Source organism: Protopterus annectens, chromosome 4.part0 (assembly GCF_019279795.1).
Source record: "Protopterus annectens isolate FY-2018-M chromosome 4.part0, PAN1.0, whole genome shotgun sequence".
NCBI lineage: Eukaryota > Metazoa > Chordata > Ceratodontiformes > Protopteridae > Protopterus > Protopterus annectens.
The window spans coordinates 1,568,759,275-1,568,779,274 of NC_056733.1; the positions used below are offsets into that span (position 1 = coordinate 1,568,759,275).

Genomic DNA, 20,000 nt, shown 5'->3' on the forward strand with positions numbered 1-20,000 from the left:
CCTCTGGGAATAAACACACACACACACCTTACCTTCTGGAATAAACACACCCCTACTTTCAGGAACACACACACACACACACACACACACACACACACACACACACACACACACAGGTCTACTTTTTCTTATTGAAAGCTCATGCTTTCAAAAAGAAAAAGTACGACCTCAATTATGTGAAAGTGCACTTTCGCGATTACCGGTTCACCGAACCGGAAATATTAAACAAAAAAAAAAAACACTACGAAGTTCTTTTTGCAGGGGGGCAAGCCACAGTGCACCCCCATTGTGGGGGGCTGTGCCCCCAACACCCCCGCTACTTTATATACAAGAACTCGGAAATCGCTCTACAGTGGGGAATCGCATATATTTCTCTCTCTCCACTGTAGCGTGCTTTGGTGCTGCAGTGGGTTTTTTTTTGTTTTTTTTAATATTACCGGTTCGGTGAACCAGTAATCATGAAAGTGCACTTTTGTTTAACTGTACTTTCGCATAAATGGGGTCGTACTTTTTCTTTTCAAAAGCATGAGCTTTCAATAAGAAAAAGTAGACCCATATATATTATACACATGCACATTTACATATGCGAGTCTGTTCAAACACTTATTCTTGAAGACTTAGGGCTTTTCCTTTAGTAATAGTCAGTTTTAATAATGAAGTGGCTATCAAAGATGTACAGATTCTAAATAAGATGCATAACCTTTTTGTGTTTATATTAAAATTGTATCACTACCAAATATACTATTGAAAGACTGAATTTTACATAGTTGGCATTTGAGAATGGTCACAACAGTTTATTTAAAAGCTCTGAAGTGTCTAGCAAACTATGTCTCATGTCCTTTTTAATGAGAATTCCATTTGCAGAGGTCTACTAAATATGAATTAGGGGTTCTCCTTACATTGTAATAGACAGTACACTTGTGTACACTTACCATAAATGTAGATGTTTGAGTGTATTCACTGTTGCAGTCATCACATTTGTGTTATCTGCTTGCAGTAGCCCTCAATCGGCCTGATTATCAAAGTCTTGGGTCCTGCATCACTTGCTGTCTCATCTTCCATGACGTCAGGTAGTCAGGGGTATAAAGCATGCCGCCGATGCCATTACATCAGTTTTTCTTGCCCCAGATGTCAGATGCCCCCCAATGGGAAGCAATTAAATATAAATATACAAGGTTACACCTCCAAAAAAGCAAATACACCAAAAAGCTTTTAAGCATAGTAAAGGAGAGTAGAGGTATAGCCAAAAGTCAGGGGGCTGGAGGGAGGGTAACCAGGACTGCAACAGTGAATACACTCGAACATCTACATTTAAGGCAAGTGCACACAACTGCACTACGTTCTTCGTGTTTCACTGTTGCAGTCATCACATTTGGGTAGACTCCCAAAGCTAAGGATGTGAGGAGGAATTTAGATAGCATTAGGACCAGCTATAAGGCCCTGCAAGACTGCAGTGGCAAAGCCAGCTCTGGATTTAGAAAAGATTGGTAAATGGCAATGCTTGGTGAAAGTATGTACAGAACTCCAGGTAGCAGCTTCTAGGATGTCCCTGGTAGGTACACCTCTGACAAAGACTGGAGAGGTAGATGCAGCCCTGGTTGAATGGGGTCTAATACCCCGTGGGATAGGTTTTCCATGGTGCTTATAGCAGAAATGAATGCAATGGCCTATCCATTTAGAAATGGTTTGCTTTGAAATAGCCTTCCCCTCTGCCCCTGCAGCAAATGCCACCAGCAGTTGTTCAGATTTCCTTTGAGGTTTAGTCCTGTCCAAGTAAAATCTAAGTTGTCTGTGCACATCTAAGGAGTGCAGTATCCGTTCCCCTTTGTACTGTGGATTAGAAAAGAAGGTTGGCAAATGAATGGACTGATTAAGAGCCACACTGGATACCACCTTGGGCATGAAGGAGGGACTGGTCCTGAGTGACACCCTGTCCACATGAAAGATGATGAAAGGCTCCACTGCCCTAACGGCCTGTAGTTCAGATACCCTTCTTGCTGAAGTAATTGCTAAAAGGAAGGCTGTTTTCCAAGAAAGAAATTTTAACTCTGCACTTGCAGCTGGCTCAAAAGTAGGAAGACTGAGTGTTTCCAATACAAAGTTAAGGTCCCAAGCTGGAGTTGGGGCTCTCCTGGGTGGTCTTAAGTTTTTGGCCCCTCTGAGGAACTGCTTGAACAGTGGATGAGAAAAGAGGGGTGGTTCTGTTTTATAATGGGCTGAAATGGCTGACACGTGGATTTTGGAGGAGGAAAAGGAGAGGCCCTTGTGAAGCATCTCAGTTAAGTATTGAAGAATCTGAGGTAAATTGGGCACTGCTGTGCTCATCCCTTGAGTTTGGTTCCAGGCACAGAATCTTTTCCATTTTTCAGCATAAGATTTTCTAGTACTAGGCCTCCTTGCCTCTAAAATGACATCCAACACTTGTTTACTGATGGATGGTAATGGAGAGATTAGGTAATTAGCCAGGCTGCTGGGTTCAGGGTTTGAAGCTGAGAGTGCAGAATCTGGCTCTCCTGCTGTGCCAGCAGGGTAGGGGTCCGAGGCAGGTGCCATGGAGCCAGCAGTGACAAACTGCGCAAGAGGGGTACCAGTGTTGGCATGGCCAGTCTGGTGCAATCAGTATCGTCCTTGGTTTGCCCTGTTTGATCTTTAGTAGTACTTTGGAGAGTAGAGGCAGAGGAGGAAAGGCATAAACTGAGATTTTTCCAGCTGAAGGACAGAGCATCCACTTTCCAAGCTTGTTTGTGGGGAGTCCTTGAGCAGAATTTGTCCAATTGGTAGTTCTTGGGGGAGGCAAACAGGTCTTTATCTGGGCTCCCCCATTTGTTTATCAACATGTTGAAAATCTTTGGTTCCAGTTTCCACTCGTGTGGGTCCATGAGATTTCTGTTGAGTTCGTCTGACAGTGTATTTAGCTTTCCTGGCAGGAATTGAGCCTGTAGATGCACTTGGTAGCTCAAGGCCGTGTTCCACACAGCCAAGGCTAGTCTGCAGAAGGGGTAAGAATGGGTACCCCCCCTGCTTATGTACCACATAACAGTGGTGTTGTCCATCCTTACCATTAATTGTCCTGGAAGAATGTGATCCTTGAAGGCTGTCAGAGCATTCTGTACAGCTAACATTTCCTTTTGATTGATATGCAGATGCATTTGGCTTGGGTTCCATTTGCCCTGAATGCACTTCCCTGCCAGGTGAGCCCCTCCATGCATAGTCTGATGCATCTGTTGTTAGAGTTTGGGCGGCAGGGGTACAGTGAATGGTAGTCCCTTGTTTTGGTGGCAGGCCTCTGCCCACCAAAGGAACTCTACCTGTAGGCAAGGTATGATAGGGATCATTGTTTCTAGATCCTGAGAATGCTGACACCATAGGCTTTTTTGATACCATTGTAGTTTCCTCATATGCCAGTCTTGCATATGGAATTAGTAGAATGCAGGAGGCCACGAACCCCAAGGCTTGCAGTATTTGCCTTACAGATAGCAGGGTTTTTGTTGTCATTAGTTTGAAGTAAGTTGTCAAATGAATTTGTCTCTCTGGCGTGAGGAAAGCCATCTGGGAAGTTGTGTTCATGCTTGCTCCCAGGAATATAATTTGTTGACACGGTACAAGGTGTGATTTATTTTTGTTTATGGTGTACCCCAGACAAGTTAGCCCCTTTTTGTACAAATGCCAAATGATTCAGAAGAATGTCTTGGCTTTCTGACTGAATTAGACAATCGTCCAGGTATGGGTATAGTTGAATATTTCTTTACCTGCAAAATGCAATGATTGGAGCTAGGCACTTTGTGAATACCCTGGGCGCAGTAGATAAGCCAAAGGGCAGTGCAGAGAAAGTACAGTTGTGTACACTTACCATAAATGTAGATGTTTGAGTGTATTCACTGTTGCAGTCATTACATTTGGGTAATCTGCTGGCAGGTTGCCCTCAGTCGGCCTGATTAACAAAGTCTTGGGTCCTGCGTTGGTTGCTGTCCCTTCTTCCATAACGACAGGTCATCATGGGTATAAAACATGCAGCCGACGCAATTACATCAGTTTCTTGCCCCAGATATCAGGTGCCCCCCCAAAATGGGGAGCAATATATATATATATATATATATATATATATATATATATATATATATATATATATATATATATATAAGTATATAAATTAAAACACAAAAAATATACCTCCAAACAAAAGCATACACACCGAAAAAGGCTTTTAAGCATAGTAAAAGAAAGGAGAGGTATAGTAAGAGAAAAACAGGGGGCTGGAGGGTGGGTAACCAGGACTGCAACAGTGAATACACTTGAACATCTACATTTATGGTATTGATAAGTGTACACAACTGTACTATGTTCTTCGTGTTTTACTGTTGCAGTCATTACATTTGGGTAAAATCCCAAAGCTATGGTTGGGATGATGGATTTATACAGCATTAGGAGCAGATATAACGCCCTGCAGGACAGCAGTGGCAAAGCCAGCTCTGGGTTTAGAGAAGAGAGGTAAATGGTAATGTTTGGTGAACGTATTGAACTGAGCTCCAGGTAGCAGCTTCTAGAATGTCTCTGGTAGGAACCCCTCTGTGAAAGGCTGCAGAAGTAGATGCAGCCGTGGTGGAATGAGGCCTGATCCCCCTGGGGGTAGATTTACCATGGTGCATATAACAGAAACGAATACAATGGCTTATCCATTTGGAAATAGTCTGCTTTGAAATAGCCTTTCCCTCTGCCCCTGCAGCAAATGCCACCAATAGTTGTTCAGATTTTCTTAGAGATTTTGTCCTGTTTATGTAGAATCTAAGTTGTCTTTGTACATCCAATAAATGCAGAATCCGCTCACCCTTGTTCTGTGGATTGGGGAAGAAAGTTGGCAGATGAATGGTCTGATTAAGAGCCACACTGGATACCACGTTAAGCATGAAAGATGGACTGGTCCGGAGAGCCACCCTGTCCGGATGAATAATAATGAAAGGCTCCACTGCCATAAGAGTCTGTAATTCTGAAATCATTCTAGCTGAAGTGACTGCTAAAAGGAAAGCTGTTTTCCAGGAGAGAAATTTTAGGTCTGCAGTAGCAGCTGGCTCAAAAGGAGGGAGAGTGAGTTTTTCCAAAACAAAATTGAGGTCCCATGCAGGAGTTGGTGCTCTCCTGGGAGGTCTTAAATTTTTGGCCCCTCTGAGATACTGCTTTAGCAGTAGATGAAAGAAGAAGGGAGGTTCTGTGTTGTAATGAGCTGAAATGGCAGAGGCATGGATTTTTATGGAAGAAAAAGATAGGCCCTTGTGAAGCATCTCAGTTAAGTATTGCAGAATCTGAGGAATATTGGGCATTGCTGTGCTTATTCCTTGTGAATGGTTCCAGGCAGAGAATCTTTTCCATTTGTCAGCATAAGATTTTCTAGTACTAGGCCTTCTAGCCTCCAAAATGACATCCATCACTGGTTTGTTGAGGGATGGCAAGGGTGAAATTAGTTGATTAGCCACGCTGCAAGATTCATAGCCACACTGCAAGATTCAAAGTTTGGAGCTGAGTGTGCAGAATTTGGTAGTTCTGCTGTGACAGTAGGTAAGGTGTCTGAGGCAGGTGCCACAGAGGAAGGTGTGACACATTGCGCAGGAGTGAGTACCAGTGCTGACGAAGCCAGTCTGGAGCAATCAGAATCATTTTTGGTTTGCCCTGTTTGACTTTTAGTACAACTTTTGAGAGCAGAGGGAGAAAAGCATAGACTGATAGGTTATTCCAGCTGAATGATTGAGCATCCACTTTCCAAGTTTTTTTGTGATGAATTCTTGTGCAGAATTTGTCCAACTGATAGTTCTGGGGTGAGGCAAAAAGATCTATGCCTAGGTTCCCCCATTTGCATGTCAACATGTTGAAAACTTGTAGTTCCAGTTTCCATTCATGTGGGTCCATAAGATTTCTACTTAGTTCATCTGCCAGAGTATTTTGCTTTCCTGGCAGGAATTGAGCTTGTAGTTGTATCTGATAGGTCAAGGCCGTGTTCCACAATGCCATGGCAAGTCTGCAAAGGGGGTAAGAATGTGTACCCCCCCGTTTATGTACCACATAACTGTGGTGTTGTCTGTCTATCATTAGTTGTCCTGGATGAAGGTAGTCCTTGAAGGCTGTCAGAGCATTCTGTACTGCTAGCATCTCTTTCTGATTGATATGTAGGTGCATTTGATTTGGGCTCCATTTGCCTTGAATGCACTTCCCTGCCAACTGAGCCCCCCAAGCATAGTATGATGCATCTGTTAGGGTTTGGGCGGCAGAGGGTGGAGTGAATGGCAGTCCCTCGTTTTGGTGGCAGGCCTCTGCCCACCATAGGAACTCTAGTTGAAGGCAAGGTATAATAGGACTCATTGTTTCCAGGCTGTGACAATGTTGACTCCATAAACTTTTCAAGTACCACTGAAGTTTCCTCATATGCAGTCTTGCATATGGAATTAGAAGAATGCAGGAGGCCATGAACCCAAGGGCCTGCATAATTTGTCTTGCAGATAGCAGGGTTTTTGTGGCCACCTGTCTGAAGTAAGACATCAATTGAATTTGCTTTTCTGGCGTAAGGTAAGTCATCTGGAAATTGTATTCAAGCTTGCACCCAGGAATGTAATTTTGTGAGAGGGTACCAGTTGTGATTTCTTTTCGTTTATGGTGTACCCTAGACAAGTTAGAACCATTTTTACAAATGCCAGATGCTTTAGAAGAATGTCCTTGTTTTCTGCCTGAATTAGACAATCGTCCAGGTATGGATATATTTGAATATTTCTTTGCCTGCAAAATGCAATTACTGGTTCCAGGCAGTTTGTGAAGACCCTAGGTGCAGCAGACAAGTCAAAGGGCAGTGTAGAGAACTGGTAATGCAAGTAGCCTGCTTTGAAGCGGAAGGATCTTCCGCAAGATTCCCTGATTGGGATATGCAGGTAAGCCTCTTTTACATCTAGAGTTACCAACCAGGCATCTTTGCCTAGCATAGGTAGTAACTGTTGAAGAGTAAGCATGTTGAATTTTGGAATGTCCAGAAATGTGTTTAGAGTAGGTAAGTCCAGAAATGGACACCATGATTTGTCTTTTCTGGGTACCAGGAAATGTCTGGAATGGAAACCTTGTTCCTTTTCCTCTTCTGGTACTGGTTGAATAATCCCCATGTTCATGAGAGACAAAACTTGTTTCTGGGCCTCTGCCTACTGATTCGGGGGCAGATCTGGCCATCCGTTTGGGATTGGCAACGTGTAGAAGTGAAATCTGTATCCCTAGGATACTAGATTTAAAACCCATTTGTCATGGGTAATAAGTTGCCAGTTTCGTGCATGAAGTGCTAGTTTTCCCCCCAAAGGGGAGGCTAAGTTGTAAGTGCTTGGTGACTGTAGAGGGATGTCACTGAGACTGCTTACCATAGGGAGGTGCCTTGTTGGTCCCAGATTTGGAGGTGGAGGCACTCCGTTGTTTTGTTCTAAAAGTTCCTTGCGAGTGAAATGTCTTGATTTGACTTGAGCGGCTCTCGAGGGGACTGGAAGGGACCAGGTTTTAGTAGGACAGTGCCTACTAAATCTTGGAGGTTGCACTTGTAAGAAATCCTTCACAGTTTGCATAGATTTAGCTTTATCTTCCTTCTTTTATAACATTTCTTCAGCCTTATTACCAAAGAGACGGTCCTGTTGTAAAGGAGCATCCAACAATTTTGCTTTAACATGGTCAGGCAGAGTTTGCTCTTTGAGCCGAGCATGCCTTCTTAGCACAGATCCAGTTACAGCAGCCCTGCAAGAGGCCTCCAAGGAATCAAAACCACATTGCAAAGTATTTTTTCCAATTTGTTCAGCCAAATGCAATAAATGCTGCAATTCTTTATTTTCCACACAGTCAGAGATTAACATAATTTTCTGTTTAAGTAGTCCCATGATATGCTGTTGATATTTAAGCATATGAAATTGACAATTTAAAGCCCCGATTGCCAAGGTTGCAGACGTGTAAACCTTCTTACCACATCTATCCAGTGCCCTGGAATCTCTATCAGAAGGGGTAGGATTTTTGGCTGTAGAGGCCTTAATCCCCTGGGGACCCTGAGAAATGGTTTTAGGATCAGCAATAGGGTTTATGAAAAGGAATTTATGGACGTCAGGAACCCTGTATTATCGGTCTGGCTTACAAGGAGCTGGAGGCAGAGAATCAGGAGTCTAGATTCTGAAAAAACATAATCAATAATGTCTAGAACAGGAGGTATAGCCTAAGGCCTATGCTGAGGAAGTAGAAGAAAATCCCCAAGTCTCTTTTTAGATTCGGAGAAATCCTGACTTTCCCAGTGAAAAATGTTCCCTCAAGGCATATAAAGTTTCCCCAAAGGAAAACTCCTCAGGGGGAGAGGCAGAAGGAATGGAATCCTCTGCATCAGAGTCCTCATAAGTAGGAACAGACAAATCCTGTTCATCAGAAGAGTAGAATCCTGTTCAGAAGATTCATAACCAATGTCTTGCCTAGGCCTCTTAGGAGGGGGCTGGCTACCCCTGATCAGAGTAATTAAATCTTCAGCCATTTTGATCATTTGCCTTTTAGGCATAGGGGCCTGCACATGTGGCCCAGGCATCATTTTTTTAGACATAGATTTAGATTTTGGCCTCAGTTTTGAAGATGGTGTCTGTCTAATATACAAATCTGTAGGCTTGAAAACACCCTCAGAAGCCGGTGCCTGCACAGCGGCTCTGGACCCATCTAAGGTAGAGACATCCGCGGGTTCCATAATTGAAGCATCTGGCGGCATATTGGACTCCAAATGGGTCTCAGTAGAGGCCTGCGAATCAGAAGTAGCGGGTATCAGGGGCTGCGAAATCGCCTCACTGAGTACCGGTGAACTGGCGACTGGCTTAGGAGAAGCTTCATCGGTTTTGGACCTTGACAGTCTATCCCTGTCTTTTTCTTTGCGTTTTTTAGGTATTCCGGTAGTCGGATTGCTAACAGACGACATTTCAGGATAGTTAAATCTAGAGCAAAAATATTTAGATGCAAAAATATAGACGTTTAATCGTGCGTCGATTAAATTTACCACAAAACTGACAGCAAGGCACGTTGTGGTCAGGGCCTAGGCAAGGAATACAGTACAAATGAAAATCCTTATGAGGTAATTTGCTTCCAACAAGTAATGCAATTATTAACTTTTACTGACATCGGTAAGGAGCAAGAAAAAGTTTCCCCAACGGGGTACTTAGCTTTTAGTTGAAGACTTCGGTTCTGAAACTCGAAAATGAAAACTTCAGGAGTCGGCTAACCGGCACTTCCGAACCGCTTCTGCTTCGGGCACCGTGCCGCAAGAAAGACTGATGTAATGGTGTTGGCTACATGTTTTATACCCCCGACGACCTGACGTCATGGAAGAAGGGACAGCAACCGACGCAGGACCCAAGCAAGACTTTGTTAATCAGGCCGACTGAGGGCAACCTGCCAGCAGATTACTCAAATGTAATGACTGCAACAGTGAAACACAAAGAACATCGGCCTGCTATGAAGCATAGGAATCTTCTGCAAGATTCCCTGATTGGGATGTGCAGGTAGGCTTCCTTTAAATCCAGTGTTGCCAACCAGGCATCTTTGCCTAGCATAGGAAGTAACTGGTGAAGAGTTAGCATCTTGAATTTTGGAATCACCAAAAAGGTGTGGTCCAGGATAGGATGCCATGAGTTGTCTTTTCTGGGTACCAGGAAAAGTCTTGAGTAGAAACCTTGTCCCTTTTCCTCTTCTGGTACCGTCTGAATAGCCTTTATGCTTAAGAGAGAGAGTACTTGCTTTTGAGCCTCTGCCCACTGATTTGGAGGTAGATCTGGCCAACCGTTTGGGGTTGGTAACGTGTAGAATTGAAATCTGTATCCTTGGGAAACTATATTTAAAACCCATTTGTCCTGGGTAATGAGTTCCCAGTTTTTTGCTTGCAGAGCAATCTTTCCCCCTAAAGGAGCAGTCAGTTGAGAAGTGCTTGGAAGTTTTAAAGCAAAGTCATTGAGACGGTTTACCATAGGGGGGAGTCTTACTACTCCCTGATTTGGAAGTGGGAGCCCCCCCCACTGCTTAGCCCTGTGCGTACCCTGGGACTGAAGCCTGGGTGTTCTGCTGGTTCTGGGTTTGGAAAGAGAAGGCCTGGAAGAGGCAGGAAAAGACCAATTCTTAGACGGCCAATGCCTACTAAATCTTGGAAGCTGCACCTGTAGGAAATAACAGTTTGCATAGATTTAGCTTTTTTCCTCCATCTGTTTAAGAACTACTTCTGCTTTGTTGCCAAACAGGTGGTCCTGATTTAAGGGAGCATCCAGCAATTTAACTTGAACATGATCTGGCAAAGATTGCTCCTTAAGCCAAGCATGCCTTTTAAGTACAGACCCAGTGACAGCAGCCCTGCAAGGTGCCTCTAAGTGAATCAAAACCACATTGGAAAGTAGGCTTTCCAACCTGTTCAGCAGAATGCATTAAATCCTGTAAATCCTTATTTTCAGCACAATCAGGAATCAACATCATTTTCTGTTTAAGCAATCCAATAACATGCTGCTGATACTTCAACATATGAAACTGGCAGTTTAATGCCCTAATGGCCAAAGTTGCAGAAGTGTATATTTTCTTACCCCATCTATCCAACGCCCTGGAGTCTCTTATCAGAGGGGGTAGGATATTTGGCAGTAGTAGCCTTAATGCCCTTGGGTCTCTGTGAAATGGTCTCATGATCCGCAGTAGGATTTTTAAAAAGGAACTTGTGAGAGTCAGAAACCCTGTAATATCCATCAGGCTTTCTGGGAGCAGGAGGTAAAGAGTAAGGGGCCAAGCTAGATTCAGAAAAGGCATAATCAACAATGTCTAGCAAAGGAGGGACAGCTAAAGGCCTGTGCTGGGGCAGGAGTAATAAATCCCTAAGCCTCTTTTTAGAATCGGAGTAATCCTGGCTTTCCCAGCAAACATGCTCCCTAAGAGTATGCAGGATTTCATCAAAAGAGTAATCCTGGGGGGGGCAGAGGGAATAGAGTCCTCTGCATCAAAATCCTCATAGGTAGATAAGGGTAAATCCTGGTCATCAGAGGAAACAGAAATTTCAGAATCCTGGTCAGAAGTATCATAAGCAAATTCAGTCCTAGGTCTCTTAGAGGGGGAAGGTTGGCTTCCCCCGATTAAAGTAATAAGGTCTTCAGCCATTCTTATCTGTTTTTTAGGCATAGAAGCCTGATCATGCGGTCTGGGCATCGGTTTTCTAGGCATAGAGTTTTAGGCCTTGAAGAATATGGCATCGGTTTAATATGCAAGTCAGTAGGCCTGAATACACCCTCAGAAGCTGGTGCCTGCACAGCGGCTCCAGACCCATCCAAGGTAGAGACATCCGCAGGTTCCACATATGAAGCATCTCGCGGCATACCGGACTCCGAATTGGTCTCAGTAGAGGCCTGCGAATCTGAAGTAGCAGGTATCAGGGGCTGCGAAAGTGCCTCACTGAGTACCGGCGAACTGGCGACTGGCTTAGGAGAAGCATCGTCGGCAGCTTTGTACCTAGGTGGCCTGTCTCTGTCTTTATCTTTGCGTTTTTTCGGAATGTCGGTAGCCGGATGGCTTACCGAAGAAATATCTGGATAATTGAACTGAGTACCAAAATATTTAGAAGCGTAAATATACTGACTATGAATAGTTTGTTGCTTAAATAAGGCAAAAAACCGACATCGAGGTACGTCGTGGTCAGGGACAAGGAAAGGAATACAGTACGAATGAAAATCTTTGTGAGGTATTTGCTTTCCACAAGAAATACAATTACTGACTTTTACTGACATCGGTTTAGAGCAAGAAAAAGTTTCCCCAATGGGGTACATAGCTTTTTTGAAGACTTCAGTTCTGAAACTCGAAAACGAAAATTTCAGGAGTCGGCCGACCGGCACTTGTGAACTGCTTCTGCTTTGGGCACTGCATGGCAAGAAAGACTGGTGTAATGGTGTCGGCTGCATGCTTTATACCCCTGACTACCTGATGTCATGGAAGATAAGACAGCAACCAATGCAGGACCCAAGACTTTGATAATCAGGCCGACTGAGGGCTACTGCAAACGGATAACCCAAATGTGATGACTGCAACAGTGAAACACGAAGAATATCAATATTTTGTAAAATTATTTTTCATTATCATATTCTTATAACAAATATACAATAATAAAAAGTATATATAACTCAGTTAATATTTGTTTAATAACCTTTTGTACAAGATTCTCAGTAGTTAGAGAGGGGATTAGTTTTAGATGGAGAATTGAGAGGGAACGCTTAGAGATGCTACTCATATGTGGGGTCTTAAACCCCAAGGATTGTGTGGTTTACCTTTTAACTGTTTAATATTTCAATGTTCAACTACTTATAATTTGGCGTCTACAAAAAAGAATAACCTCAGCTTGAATCATAAACATATACAATCGCTTTCAGTCATATCTTTTGTCCTTATACTGTCAAGATCATATGGCTATATTTCCACTGTATATGAAGAGTATTTCTATCAATGTTAATGGTTTGAACAACAGCTGTAAAATGGAGAGTTTACACAAATATTTAAAAATGTTTAATGCCCAAGATGAATACTTACAAGAGACGCATTACAAGAAGACATTAATAGACTTCTACAAATATCTATACAGTACTTGTTAGTTCATGCTGTAGAAAAGGTGTGTTGCAATTTTATGGAAAAACTCTGGACTAATGCTTACAATCATAAATATATACAATGATAAATGTGGGGTGTTTTGTCTAGTATCTTTGGAATTAAACGGGAGAATATAAACTCTAATCTTTATTGGATTCCTGGATTAGGAGTTAAAGTGGTAAAACAGTTTAATGAGATTATACAACATTCTAAAGGAAGTATAATTTTAGATGGTGACTTTAATTCTATTTTTAACGACTACAATACTAACACAATAAATAAGCATAGGAAGCCAGAATCATCTAAAGCATTAATAGACTTCATAGAAATGTTAAGGACATAAATGAATGTTCAGAGGCAAATTCATTATTTTTTTAACAAACTTTTCACATTAACATGGTACTCAATCTGGGATTGACAGAGTATAAACTTCAAGTGATATACTAGGGAAGTTAAATAAAGTCTAAAATGTCACATGTCCATATCTGATCATAATGCAATTACATTTGAAAAGAAAATGAAAGCCAAAAAGTACCTTTATTAGTAGAATTCTAATAATTTGTAACTAACCTTAAAGACTTTTATAACGAAAGAAATTCAATCCTTTATAAATGTAAATCTAATTGAAGATTTATCTGAGATATATCTGTCGGGTTCTTTAAAATCATACCTATATGGTAAAATTCTATCTTGGTATATTAATACGAAAACAATGGAATAAAGAATTATAAGACCTACAAATTAAAGTAGACAAACAAATCGGATATTCGAAAAGGTAATAAAAATTTAGCAAAAGAACCTGATGAAATAGAGACATAACATCATATAGCTATGATTAACTTAGAGGAGATTAAAATGAGTTATTCTACAAATCCTAAAACTCAATGTAGATTAGCAAACAAAACAGAGAAGATTATTAAATCTAATCAAATAAAAGTTTATATTCATGGAACTAGAAAAAGGTGTCAGATTTAGAAGGCATTTTAAATGTAGTTTAATTCAATTCATTTTTACAACCCAGTAATACAATCACAAAATATAATAATAAAATATAATAAAATCTTTTTTTGGGCGGCCACGGTGGTGCAGCGGTTAGTGTTGCCGCCTCAGAGCAAGAGGGTCTCCGGTTCGATCCTCGGCTGGGGTGCCTTCTGTGTGGAGTCTGCATGTCCTCCCTGTGGTCGAGTGGATTTCTTCCGGGAGCTCCGGTTTCCTCCCAAAGACATGCTGTAGGTGGATTGGACATTCTAAATTGTGTGTCTGTGTCTGTGTCTGTGGAAGGTTGGGCACCGGGCTGGCAACTCAATACTGTAAACTCCACTGCCAATCATGAGAGGACAGATGATCCGCTGTGGCGACCCCTAACTGGAAAAAGCCGAAAGAAGAAAAAGATAATAAAATCTTTTTTATGAAACATATAAAAAATAAACTAATAGAAGATCAAATGAAATTAACAGATAAGCCAATCGGAATGTCTGAATTTAAATCTAAAATTAAATAAAATTAAACAAAGCTCCTGGGATTGACAGTATTATTCCCAGATCTATAAACTACTACCTGAGGAAGCTCTGGCAATATTATAAGAAGTGTTTACATTAGCTAAAGAAGCTAAAAATATACCCCATCATGGACACGTACATTAGTTTCTCCAATTTCAAAATCAGATAACAATGGAAAAGAATGTTCATCTTACAGATTAGTTGTTGTTGTGTCTTTCGGCTTTTCCCGGTTAGGGGTCGCCACAGCGGAACTCTGGTCCGCTAATGATTGGCAGTAGATTTTTACGTACCGAGTTGCCGGCTCTAAAGCACAACCTTCAACGAAGGTACGCCCATTCACGCATGTCTCCACACAGAAGATGCTCTTACCTGAGAATCGAACAGGACAACGTCTTACTGTGAGGTGACAACGCTATCGCAGAACCACCACCGCTCATCTTACAAATTAGTATCCCTATTAAATGTTTATTACAAGAATGTTATGGCAATACATGCTAATAGAATTTAACCATTTCTACCTTTGCAAACTGATCAAACTGGTTTCATACTGAACAGAAATTCATATGATAATATTAAAAGAGTACTTACAATAATTAACTATCAATATTACAAAAGGAGATTTGACTCTATTAAGTGTAGACATTACATAGTGCTTTTGATTCAGTATTGAGATTATTTGCTGTTGGGAAATGTGGCTTTTTCACATTCCATACAACTAATTAGATTATTTGAAAATTCTAAGCTTGTATAAATACTGGATTGTATACTTCTAGGCCAATGACAGTTACTAAAGATACTAAGCAAGGATGTCCATTGTCACCATCATTATTTGCCCTAGCCACAGAATCATTTGCAAATTGTATTAGATCAAATGTGAACAAAGGAATACAATTTAGTAATCATTCAAATTCTAAAATTCAACCGTTTGCAGATGATATTTTATTAACTTTGAATGATTATGGCAGCTTGTTGTAGGTTTTATTTGAGATAACTGACTTCTCCAAAATATTTCTAGCCTTAAATTTAATAATAAAACTAACATATATTACTTAAAAAAATTTAATAAGCAAAACTTGAATACGAAATTTTCCAAATATATAGTTCTAGATAATACAATTAAGTATCTAGAGATTATCAAACAACATTAATGAAATATTAATTATACTAATATTTTAAATAAACTCTCATCTCTGATTCTTAGAATCTATTAACAAATGTCATATCTCTAATCTGTACAGTTTTCCTTAAATTGTTAATCTTTTATTTGTTTATTAGTTATGTGTTTTAGTAGTTATGTACTGTAATATATATGTATTTGTGCAACGTTTCTCCTTAAGTCTCCACAGAAAAAAGGGCTTCGGCTCAGCTGGACTAACTCGTCAACAAATGTCGAACAACAATAATAATAATAATAATAATAAAAATTAAACATCTTATGGATAGATGAAACAGGTTTTTCTTAATAAAAAATTTTCCAAAACAATTATGCCTTATACAAGCCATTTCTCTTTCTCTTTCTAAAGAATGTATACATCAATTTAATACACCAATGTTGAACTTTTTATGGTACAGTAACAAAAAGTACAGTTTTGTACCTACCATAAATGTAGATGTTCGAAGATCCACATTGCTGCAGTCCTTACACTTGGGTAGTCCGCTGTCCTCGGTCGGCCCGAATATCAAAGTATAAGGCTGACGTCGGTCAGGGCGCATTTGTCTGACGTCAGGACGTCAGGGTACAAATGCGCATGACCGACGTCATATCCTCAGTCTTTTCTTGCCCCAGATGTCAGAAGACCCTAAAAATAAAGGTCAAAACCAAAAGACAGCAAACAACCAATCAACCACCCTTGCACTAACTATATGTACAATATATACAATATACACAAAATGTACAACCCAACCCACACAACCACCTCTAACTACAGAGGGGAAGGAGGGAGGGTAAATTGGACTGCAGCAATGTGGATCTTCGAACATCTACATTTATGGTAGGTACAAAACTGTACTATGTTCTTCATCTCACATTGCTGCAGTCCTTACACTTGGGTAGAATCCCAAAGCAGAGGTAAGGGAGGATGGCTAGCTACAAGGAAGCAGGAGCTGCCAAAATGCCCTGCAAAACAGCAGTGGCAAAACCAGCCCTGGACTTAGAGTAAAGTGGCAGGTGATAATGCCTAGAGAAAGTATGCACAGAACTCCAAGTAGCTGCCTCCAAAATATCCTTGGTTGCCACTCCCTCAAAAAGCTGTTGAAGTGGCAGTAGCCCTAGTGGAATGAGGCCTAATCCCAGCTGGAATCTCCTTGCCATGATGGGAATAACAGAAAGCAATGCAAAACCCAATCCACTTAGAAATAGTTTGTTTTGATACAGGCTTGCCCTGAGAACTCAAAGCAAAAGAAACAAACAACTGCTGAGACTGCCTGAACCCTTTAGTTCTGTCCAAATAATAACGCAACTGCCTGTGGACATCTAAAGTGTGCAAAATCTTTTCCCCCTTATTTTGGGGATTTGCATAAAAAGTAAGCAAATGAATAGTTTGGTTTAAAGCCACACTAGAAACCACCTTAGGCATAAAGGAAGGATTAGTACGTAATGATACCCTATCCTTATGGAAAATTAAGAAAGGCTCAACTGCCATAAGGGCCTGTAATTCAGAAACCCTTCTTGCAGAGGTAATGGCCAACAAAAAAGCAGTCTTCCATGATAAATATTTCAACTCAGCAGTAGCTGCAGGCTCAAAAGGTTGTAGAGTGAGTTTCTCCAACACAAAATTGAGATCCCAAGCAGGAGTAGGAGCTCTTCGTGGGGGTCTTATATTCTTTGCCCCTCTAAGAAATTGCTTGAACAAAGGATGAGAAAACAATGGTGGGTTGCAATCATAGTGAGCTGAAATTGCTGCAGCATGAACTTTAATAGAAGAGAAAGACAAACCTTTGTCTAGTAACTCAGTAAGACATTGAAGAGCCACGCACAAATTAGGCTCAGAAACATCAAAACCTTTTGCTGCACTCCAAAACAAAAATCTCTTCCATTTGTCTGCGTACACTTTCCTTGTACTAGGCCTCCTAGCTTCCAAAATAACATTCAAAACTTGCTGAGGAAGTGGAGGCCCACTATGGCTCAAAACAGAATATGCCAGGCTGTTAGGTGCAGAGAGTGAAGCTTGACATTTAGCAAATGGCTGTCCTCCTGCGACAACAGGTGTGGAATCAAGGCAAAGGCCATGGAGGCTTCCGTGCCAGACTTCTCAGTAATGGGTACCAGTGTTGCCGAGGCCAATCCGGAGCTATTAAGATCATCCTTGGCTTGTCCTGTCTGACTTTCAGAAGTACCTTTGGGAGGAGAGGCAGAGGTGGAAAGGCATACACATGAAGATTGTTCCAATTGAAAGAAAGAGCATCCACTCTCCAAGCTGTGGGATGAAACCTTTTGTGCAAAACTTTGGCAGCTGATGGTTTAGTGGAGAAGCGAACAGATCTATGTCTGGAGTTCCCCATGACACTGTCAATTTCTGAAATACATGAGGATCCAATTTCCACTCGTGGGGATCCATAATTCGTCTGCTCAACACATCTGCTAAGGAGTTCTGTGCTCCTGGCAGAAACCTTGCCTGAAGATTGAGCTGTAAACTGAGAGCAGTCTCCCACAAAATCATTGCTTGCCTGCATAGAGGATAAGAATGCGTTCCCCCTTGCTTGTTGATGTACCACATGACAGTTGTGTTGTCTGTTAGAATCAACACCTGCCCTGGAAGAAGTAAATCCTTGAAAGCAATTAATGCAAACTGGACTGCTAACATCTCCTTCATGTTGATATGTAGATGTTGTAGTCTGACAGGCCACTTGTTTTGTATCCACTTTCCATTGAGATGAGCTCCCCAAGCTTTGTCTGAGGCATCTGTCATTAAAATCTGACTCGCCTCTGGCCGGGTCACAGAGAGTCCCTTGTTTAGGTGACATTCCTGAGCCCACCACAAAAATTCCTTTTGAATGCAAGGTATTATTTGAATGACAGTGTCCAGATCCTGGCAGTGCTGTGTCCATACATTTTTGAGATACCACTGTAGCTTCCTCATATGCAGTTTGGCATTGGGAAGCACCAGAATACAAGATGCCATGAACCCTAAGGCTTGAAGGACTGTCCTTGCAGTCAGCCCGGACTGATGAGATAGTTGATGGAAGTAAAGGGATAGACTCTTTTGTTTGTCCAGGGTTAAAAAGGCCATCTGGGATGCTGTATCCAGTCTCACACCCAGAAAGCACATGTCTTGAGAGGGTACTAGACTGGACTTTATTTCGTTCACAGAATACCCTAGGCATCTTAGCACTGCTATCACATATTCCAAATGATGAAGGAGCTCTTCTCTTCCTTGAGCCAGAATTAGGCAGTCGTCCAAATAAGGATAGATCTGTATTCCTTTTAGTCTGAAGAAAGCTATCACTGGAGCCAGAACTTTCGTGAACACTCTGGGCGCAGTAGATAAGCCAAAGGGCAATGCAGAGAACTGATAGTGAGAATTCCCAGCTCGAAAACGCAGATACTTTCTGCAACTTAGTCTGATAGGAACATGAAGGTAAGCCTCCTTGAGATCCAAAGTTACCATCCAATGATCCTTGCCCAGCAGAGGTAAAAGCTGCTGCAACGTCAACATTTTGAACTTGGGAATGTCCAGATAAGTGTTGAGGATAGATAAATCCAAAATTGGTCTCCACGTGTTCCCCTTCTTTGGTACTAGGAACAGGCGAGAATAAAATCCTAGGCCCACTTCTGGCAGAGGGACCGGCTGTATGGCCCCTAGGCGGAGCAACAGAGAAACCTGTTTGTGAGCCTCTATTCTTTGTTGAGGAGGAACGTCTGGCATGCCTTTGAAAGGAGGCAAGGTATGGAAATAAAACCTGTAGCCGTGGTGTATGATATCCAATACCCATCTGTCCTGGGTAATTAAACTCCAATTTTCTTTGAAAAGTGCCAACCTTCCTCCCAAAGGTGCTGCCAGACGAGCAGGGTCTGGCAGCTGAAAAGGTAGGTCATTGGGTCTGCTTACGAAAGGACTGACCCCTGCCCTCACCGAAGCCTGTGCAGGAGAACTCCTGTTCTAGGCCTGAAAGAGCCCTGGGCTCTGCCCTTACCACGCCTAGATCTACCCCTAGACTGTGAATCATAAGAAGGATACGTCCACCCTTTAGTAGGCCAATTTCTACTAAACTTTGGAGGCTGGACCTGCAAAAAATCTTTAACAGTCTGCATAGACTTAGCCTTGTCTTCCATTTTCTTTAAAACTGTCTCAACAGGAGGACCAAACAACACGTCAGATTGTAAAGGAGCATCTAAAATCCTTGTTTTAACATGTTCAGACAAATTCTGATCCCTCAGCCAGGCGTGCCTGCAAAGAACTGACCCAGTGGCAGCCACCCTAGACGAGGCCTGTACAGCATCAAAACCACATTGCAAAGAATGCTTACCCACCTGTTCAGAAACATGCACTAAATCTTGCAACTCCTTACAATCAATACCTACTGCCAGAGCATCAACCTTAGACTTCAATTGTGAAAGGAGATAATTTTGGTATTTCAACATGTGAAACTGGCAATTCAGAGCCCTCATAGCAAGAGTGGAAGAAGTATAGACTTTCTTTCCCCATCTATCCAAGGCCCTAGCCTCTTTGTCTGCAGGAACCGGATTCTTAACAACAGAAGCCTTAACGCCCTTAGGCCCCTGGCTAACAGTTTCTGGGTCTGCCCTAGGACTCTTAAAAAGATACTTATGAGCTTCAGGCACCCTGTAATACCTATCCGGCTTAACAGGAGCAGGAGGCAAAGAATCAGGATTAAGAGAGGCTTCTGTAAAAACATCTTCCACTACATCCAAAACAGGAG

General features: G+C 41.8%; 1 protein-coding gene across 1 annotated transcript in view; it reads right to left on the reverse strand.

Annotated features, from left to right (window-relative positions):
• UBLCP1 (ubiquitin like domain containing CTD phosphatase 1) overlaps positions 1–20,000 on the reverse strand; it is a gene marked incomplete in the record, with an annotated part of 598,821 nt that overhangs the window by 465,898 nt on the left and 112,923 nt on the right.